Genomic DNA, 200 nt, shown 5'->3' on the forward strand with positions numbered 1-200 from the left:
ATCGAGTGTTGAAATGTGTGGAATTTATACCGCATAAACTCACGTTCTTACGCCTATATACATTTGTTATTTATCGTCTCAAAACGGTATTATGTTGGGATGGACCCGATTCTTAAAAAAAAAAATCCGCAGTTTAATCTATAAGATTTGAACAAAAATAAAGGACACAATTAAACGACGCGGTTATTGTCTCTCAACTT

Source organism: Berghia stephanieae, chromosome 13, assembly GCF_034508935.2.
Source record: "Berghia stephanieae isolate SIO BIC M18660-M18661 chromosome 13, UCSD_Bste_1.3, whole genome shotgun sequence".
In the NCBI taxonomy this organism is placed as follows: Eukaryota; Metazoa; Mollusca; class Gastropoda; order Nudibranchia; family Aeolidiidae; genus Berghia; species Berghia stephanieae.